This window comes from Carlito syrichta, unplaced genomic scaffold (assembly GCF_000164805.1).
Source record: "Carlito syrichta isolate Samal-C Ts95f unplaced genomic scaffold, Tarsius_syrichta-2.0.1 Scaffold308266, whole genome shotgun sequence".
NCBI classification, from domain to species: Eukaryota; Metazoa; Chordata; class Mammalia; order Primates; family Tarsiidae; genus Carlito; species Carlito syrichta.
Genome location: NW_007252362.1, coordinates 228,025 through 235,535, shown reverse-complemented (window position 1 = coordinate 235,535; position 7,511 = coordinate 228,025). Strand labels below are relative to the sequence as shown.

Here is a 7,511-nt window from a genome sequence, read left to right as displayed (position 1 = left end):
CTCACTCTGTCATCCAGGCTGGAGTGCAGAGGCACGCTCATGGCCACCATAGCCTCTACATGTTGGACTCAGGCAATCCTGCCACTTCAGCCTTCCAAGTAGCTAGAACTACAAGCATGTACCACCATGACCAGCTAATTTTTTTTTTTAACTTATTGTAGAGATGAGGTCTCACTGTGTTGCCCGGGTTGGTCTTGAACCCATGGTTTCAGGCAATCCTCTCACCTCTACCTCCCAAAGTGCTGGGATTACAGGCATGAGCCACCACGCCTGGCTTCTTATGCATTTTTATGATTCTCCATAATGTCTGAAAGAGTTCCATAACATGAGATGCCACTGCTTATTTGGTAACAAAATGGAATAAGTGCTAAATCAAATTAGTCAATAATATAGTGACTTATCCTCATTTTTCCTGTAACCATTGTGAAGGACTTCATTTTTACCATGTTCTTAAAAGGCGTCTCTCTCAATTAATTTCCATCATATCCCCCAAGTGCCTTTTTCTATCCCATGCTCCCATTCAGGATAGAATATCACATTTCGTATTCATATTTCTTTAGGCTTCTCTTGGTTTTGACAACTTCTCTAATTTTCTTTGTTTTTGACCTGCTCCGTTTCCAATCTGGGCCCGTTCACCCCTCTTTAGGCAACCTGGTGGTTCCTGTCACCTGGAAGTCACCATATTGATGCCAAACTTAGTGTAGACACCCACCCAACCGGTAGAGTGCACTACAGCCTAGAACTCATGGACTCAGCAATCCTCCAGCCTCAGCCTCCTGAGTGGCTGGGACTGCAGGCATGTGCTACCATGCCTGTCTAATTTTTTATCTATTGAAGAGACGTGATCTCACCAAGTTGCCTGGGCCAGTCTCGAACCAGCAAGCTTTTTTCCAATCCACTCGCCTCTGCCTCCCAAAATGCTAGGATTACAGGCTGAGCCACTGAGCCCAGTCCATATATATTCTTAATGAGATTTCTCTTCAGATCTTTTGCCCATTAAAAAAAATTGGCTTGTTTGTTTCATATTGGTGAGTTTTAAGAGTTCTTTGTATATTTTGGATAAAAATTCTTTATCGGATATGTATTTTGCAAAATTTTTTTCCTAGTTTTTCCTTTTTTAACAGTGTCTTTCATAGAGCAGAAAGTTTTAATTTTCATAAAGTCCAAGTTATACATTTTTTTCTCTCATGGATTATGCTTTTGGTGCTATTTTAAAAACTCATCACCAAGCACAAGGTGATGCAGATTTTCTCCTGTTTTCTTCACTAATTTTTATGGTATTACATTTCACATTTAGGTCTATGATTCATTTTGAGTTAAATTTCATGAAAAGTATAAGGTTTGTATCTAAGTCCAAGTTTTCTTCCAGACATCAAATTGTTCTAACACTGTTCTTTGAAAATATTATCATTTTTTTCATTGAATTTCTTTAGTTCCTTTGTCAAAGATTAGTGGACTACACTTGTAAAAATCTATATTGGACTCTCTCTTCTGTTTCACTAATCTAAGTGTGTTGTTGTTGTTTTTTAATTTTAATTTTTTATCAATACCACACTGTCTGAAATTGGGTAATATGAGCCTTCCGACTTTCTTCTTTTTCAATATCCTGTTGTTTATTTGAGGTCTTTTGCCTTCCCATATAGACTTTAGAATTATTTTGTCAACATCTACAAACTGGCTTGCTGGCATTTTGATTGTGATTGCATTGAATCTACAGATAAGGTTAAAAAGAATTGGCATCTTAACAATACTGAATGTTTTAATCTATGAACATAGACTATATTTATTTAGTTACTTGATTATTTTTCAGCAGTGTTTTGTAGTTTTCCACATATAGATCTCATACATATTTTGTCAGATGTAAACTTAAGTATTCTATTTTGAGGAATACTGTTCTTATTTGTTGTGTTTTATTTATTTGTTATTGATACATATTTTCATAGTAAATATGATAATTTGACACATTCATATAACCAAATCAGGGTAATTGGGAAAACCCTAAACTTAAGTATTTATCTTTTTTGTTTTTTACACTAGGAACATTTGAGTTATTCTCTTCTAGCTATTTTGAGATGTACAATTGATTAATGTTAATTATAGTCACCCTACTGATCTATCAAACACAAGGTTGAGATGCTATTTTTTTGATGGTATTGCTTTTTTAAATTTCCAAGTTCAATTTTTTATTGGTCCTATATTGGCATATAGGTACAAATGAGTATGTAATATAGCAGTTGAAGCAAAGCAATTTACTTCCGTTATTAATAATAAGTATTTCTTCTTTTCTAATGCTGATGCTTCTCAACTTATGATGGAGTTACACCCCAACAAACCCATCATAAGTTGGAAAATATTGTAAGTCAAAAATTCACTTAGTACATCTAACCTAGTGAACATCATAGCTTAGCCTAGCATACCTTAAATATGCTCAGAACACTTACATTAGCCTACAGTTGGGCAAAATCATCTAACACAAAGTTACTTTTATAATAAAGCATTGGATATCTCATATAATTTATAGGGTACTATACAGAAAGTGAAAAACATAATAGTCATATGGGATTCAAAGTGTAGTTTCTACTCAATGTGTATCACTTTTGTGCCATTGCATAATTGGAAAATCATAGTTGAATCATCATAAGTCAGGGATCATCTGTATATGTATTTAGTGCTATACATTTTCCTCCAAGCACTGCTTTTGCTGCATTTTTGTTATATTTTCATTTTTATTTAGTCAAGATAATTTTAAATTTCTTTTTAGATGTCTCCTTTGTTTAGATGTCTCCATTATTTAGAATTGTGTAGATTCATTTCTAAGTAATTGCGAATTTTCTAACTATTTTTTATTATTGCGTTTTAGTCTAATTCTTTTATAAACTGAGAGCATACTTGGCATGATTTAAATTTGCTAAGCCATATTTTATCACTCCAAGTGTAATCTATCTTGGTAGATTTTTATAGAAGCTCAATAAGAACGTATATTCTGCTGTTGGATGAAGTATGCTACAAATGCCAATTAGATCATATTTCTTTTTTTTTTTTGAGGCGAGACAAAGGCTTTATTAGAAAATATATCAAAATCCCAGCCCCCTGAGCCAGGACCATAAGAGAGAGCCACTCCAGCACTGGCAGAAAGTACCCAGGTAGGGGCTACCTTCACAAAAGCACTTCCCGGACCATAAATAAGATAAATATTTACAGAAGTCCTGGAGAAGCCAGATCACGCTTTTCTCTGTGGAAGAGGAAGGGGCTTGGGGTCCAGCACTGCTCCTACCCCAGGGGCCGGGGACTCCCAGGAGTCATCACATAAAATAATGACATGAAGGATTCACAGTCATAAACCCTGCAGGAGACCCTAGAAAGAGGGAGCTCCCCCCTCCCCAGGTCTAAAGGAGCCCAGCTCCAGTCTAGCAGTGAGGAGAGGTCCCTGCCCCCCAGCAGAGCACTGGAGTTCAGCTCCCCCACATCCCTCTAAAAACAGTGAGGATCTGAGGGTGGGGAGAATACAACCCCTTGAATTCGGTTTCATGATTAAGGTGAGCAGGAAGGAGGAGTCAGTGTGAACTCCAGAGGGCTGTGTGTTTGGCAGTAGGCAGGGGGCCAGGCCAGGCAGGGGGCCAGGCCTGGCTGGGGGCCGGCGCTGCAGCATCTCTTGACCGAAGGCCTGCGAGGACCCAGGTGGGTAACGGGGACCAGAGAGAGCCCAGGGGCCCCCGAGGGTCCGTTTCAATGTCTGCCCTGACGTTGGTATAGAGAGGACCCAGCTCCTGAGCCAGCAGTCGTGATGCTAGCGAGCTCATCCCATCTTGCGTCCAGGAATTCTGGGAACGGACCTGGAGGTCAAATCTGTGGGGGTTTTCCTCGTTGCCCTTCTCTCCTCGCTGCTTCACCATCTTATAGTGTCCGACAGACATGGGGGGTCGACAGATCTTCATCCCAGCCCGGCGCGCCCTGGTGGCAATGTCGCCATCCTCCCCACCCTAGCCCCAGTATTCACTGGGAAAGCCGTTCCATCTTCAGGTACTGGTCGGGAGTAAGTGCGGAGACCCCTCCGAAGTACTGAGGGTGCGGGAGGCTGTATCCAGACGTGTTCGTGGCAACAGCAACCTGGCGGGGTCCCCGGGGGTCGCACATATTCAGACTGTGGTCATTTTCCAGCAAGAGGTCCACATCGTGCAAGAACAGGCAGTCTCGCTCTGCATCGCCGAGAGTCTCCCGCACCTCACCGTTCAGCAGTTTTGCCCTGTTAAATGTTTCCCGCCTGGTGGATGACATAGATGCCGCCAGCAAGCTGCTGGCGCTGCAGGCAGGGGTGCAGGTGGTAGAGCCGCGGGCGCAGGTGGTGCTCCCGGGCACCGTGGGGCACAATGATGGCTGTCCGAGATTGGGGCTCACACCCTGCAGGGTGGTACTGGCCTCCCGGCTCCACCCGGGGATTCCGCTCCACGGTCTCTGCCAGAGATGGCACTGGGCTAAAAGGACCCCGACCCGGGACCCACTAGAAGAGGAGATCGTTCTGGACCACAGGGCAGACCTCGAGGAGCTGGAGGACCCCCTGGGGCGACAGGGGCCCCAGGCAGGTGACTGAGGTTACCGTAGACATCACGGGGGTGAGAAGAGTCAAACGTTGGCCCCTGATCTCGGCCAAATAGGGCACTGAGGCTTCGGAAGCCCCCCAGTGACAGGTACATCGTGACAGCCAACTGGGAGTCCACAAGCAGGGCTGGCGGGCAGGGCCGCTCCAGCAGCCTCGGCAGCATCCTGGGGTGAGGTCTGGGCAGGGAGGGAGGGGAGTTCTAGGTTCAAGCTGTCTTCTTCGGGATCCTTGGGGTCCCGGGGGTCCCGGGGGTGCAGAGATGTGTGGCATTCTCCAAAACCGGTAGTGTCACTGAGAACGGCCCCATCCAGCAGTCCAGCAGCAAATCTGGGACCAGCTGGACTGCTGCTGCTTGTCGTCACCGCCACCCCGGGAGCTGGGCAGGAATCATACTTCTTGGTGGTGATATTCAGATCTACTAAGTCCTTACTGATTTTTCGGCCTGCTTGATTTTATCAGTCACTGACATTAGGGTGTTGACGTTTCCAATGATAATAGTAGATTTGTCTATTTGTCCTTTCAGTTCTATCAGTTTTGCCTCATATATTTTAATGTTCTGGGGCTCCAAGTACACCAGTTCAAGATTCTTATGTCTTCTTAGAATGCTGATCGCTTCTTTGTTATGTAGTGTCCATTGTATCCCTGACAATTTGCTCTGCTCTGAAGTGTGCTTTGTCTGAAACCAGTATCGCTATTCCAACCTTCTTTCGGTTAGCTTTAGCATGATGTAGCTTTTTCTGTTCCTTTCCTTTCAGTCTATTAGTGTCTTTATAGTTAAAACTTTTATTGCAGACAATACACAGTTGGGTTTTGTTTTTAAATCCATCTTAACCGTCTCTTTCTTTTCATTAGGATTTTTAAACCATTCACATATAAAGTGATTGTTGATATTTTAAAATTATTTTGTTTTGTTTTGGGTTTTTTTTGAGTTGGAGTCTCACTCTGTCGCCCAGACTGGAGTGCAGAGGCCGCTCCCGGCCACCGCAGCCTCGACCTGCTGGGCTCCGGCGATCCTTCCGCCTCAGCCTTCCGAGTAGCCGGGAATTGCAGGCGTGCGATATCACGCCCAGCTGATTTTTTTGATTTATTGTAGAGATGAGGTCTCGCTGCCCAGGCGGGTCTCGAACCCGTGGGCTCAGGCAATCCACTCACCTCAGCCTCCCAAAGGTAAAATTATTATTGATCAGTTTTGAATCAGCTTTTAATGCATGGCCAGAGATTTATTTTTCTGCCTTTCCTGATTCTAATTAGGCATTTTATATGATTCTATTTTACCTTCTCCTTAGTATGTCATTAGACATTTAGAAATATAATTTACTCTTTGTCCTAAAGTTTGCAATATACATTTCTAACTAATCTAAGCAATTTAGGTCCGCCTTCAAGTAAAACTATTTTGCTTCGTGTGTGGTGTAGGTACCTTATGACAGAGTATTTCTAATTTCTCCCTCACTTCTTATAGCATTGCTGTCATCATTCATTTTATCCATATGCTATAATAATCTAATACATTGCTGTTATTACTAGGAATGGTTATTTTTAGATCAATTAGGACGAAAAAATTATTCTACAACATTTATTCCTTCTTCAAAACACTTCCTTTATATAGACCCAAGTTTCTGACCTATGTCATTTTTTTTTTTGGTCTGAAAATGAAAATCTTTTAATATTTCTTGCATGGTAGATGTTGGTGGCAATAACTTCCCTTGACTTTTATTTGTCTGAGAAAGTCTTCATTTAACCTTCACCTGTGAAGGAAAATTTCACTGGATCTAGAATTCCAGATTGATTTTCTTTTCTTTCAGCACTAAATATTTCATTACACTTTATTCTGATTTGCATTTTTTCTGACAAAAAGTTTGCTAATATTCTTATTCTCACTCTTCTGTTGGTAAAGTGTGTCTGTGTGTTTTCTGTCTTTCAAGATTTTCTCATCTTTGGTTTTCTGCAGCTTGACTATGATCTGTCTAGGAGTACTTTTGGACGTATATTTGTTACATGTCAAAATATATTTATTATATGTTTTGTGTTCTCTGAGCTTCCTGAATTTGTGGCTTGGTGTCTCTTATTAATTTTGAAAGTTCTCAGTGATATTACTTCAAATATTTCTCCTATTCCTCAGTCTATTTATTTTCCTTCTGATATTCCAACTACACATACATCATTTGCAACTACATTTTAACGTGTGTTACAGTTCTTGACTATTTTGTTCCATTTATTTCATTCTTTTTTCTTCTTTACCTTTTGGTTTAGAAATTTTTTACTATTTAATATTTAAACTCACTGATTCTTTCTTCAGCCATGTCAAGTCTCCCTAGAATTTTCTGTTGATTCTTTAGAACTTCCATCCCTCTGCTTATACTACCCATCTGGTTCTTGAATGTTTGTATTCTTTTTCTATTAGGTCCTTAAAATAGCCATTATAGTTATTTTAAATTTTCTGTCCATTAATTCCAATAACTGTGTCATATCTGAATTTGGTTCTGATGATTTGTCCCTTCAGACTTCTTTTTTTCCTTACCTTTTGTCATGCCTTGTTGAAAGGCAAATATTTTGTATAAGGTAACAGAAACTAAGTTACTTCAGGTATGAAGATTTATGTTAATATGGCTAGAAGTAGGGCTCTGTTTAATATTTGTCATAACTATAGGTAACAGAGGCTTCAAGTTTCTCTAGTGTCCTCATTTTCTTGTCTCTCTTTGTACTTCCCTAAGTACTTCACTTTGTACTTCACTTTGTACTTCCCTAAGTAAAAGTACTCCTCCTCAAAGAAAATCTGTTTGTCATGGACCTTTCAGCTATAATCCACTGTCATTTTACCCAAACCCTATTGATGTGGAAGTAAGGTGTATTGTGGGGATTGAGGGAACATTCTCTAATCTTCCACTTAAATCTCAGACTTTTAGTTGGCTTATAT

At 40.9% G+C, this 7,511-nt stretch overlaps 1 pseudogene across 1 annotated transcript; it reads right to left on the bottom strand.

Annotated features, from left to right (window-relative positions):
• Nucleotides 1-3,455: 3,455 nt before the first annotated feature.
• LOC103267811 lies at nucleotides 3,456-4,990 on the bottom strand (annotated as a pseudogene). The gene has a single exon (XR_504774.2). The product of XR_504774.2 is annotated as a beta-1,4-galactosyltransferase 3 pseudogene (transcript).
• Nucleotides 4,991-7,511: the final 2,521 nt, after the last annotated feature.